Below are 249 nucleotides of genomic sequence, written 5' to 3'. Positions count from 1 at the left end.
GCAGCCTTTCCTCCTCACGTCTTCCCCCACTTCTCTTAGAAGACTCCCATATGGACAGTAGCTCTGATCCTTTCTGTCCCTCTTCTCAGCCATGCTTTTTTCTTTTTTCTTTTTCCAGTGACAGTATTGAAGATTACATTCAGGAATAAGAGGAACATGTTAACTTAGGATCAATCTCTCCAAGTGCTCTTCATCAAAAGCGAAAAACTTGCCAAAATCAGTGACTTTTTTTTTGTGTGCCTCGCGTAT

The sequence above is a fragment of the Pholis gunnellus genome (assembly GCF_910591455.1).
Source record: "Pholis gunnellus genome assembly, chromosome: 11".
Classification (NCBI taxonomy): domain Eukaryota; kingdom Metazoa; phylum Chordata; class Actinopteri; order Perciformes; family Pholidae; genus Pholis; species Pholis gunnellus.
The sequence above is the reverse complement of the archived record's forward strand: the minus strand, read 5'-3'. Positions refer to the sequence as shown.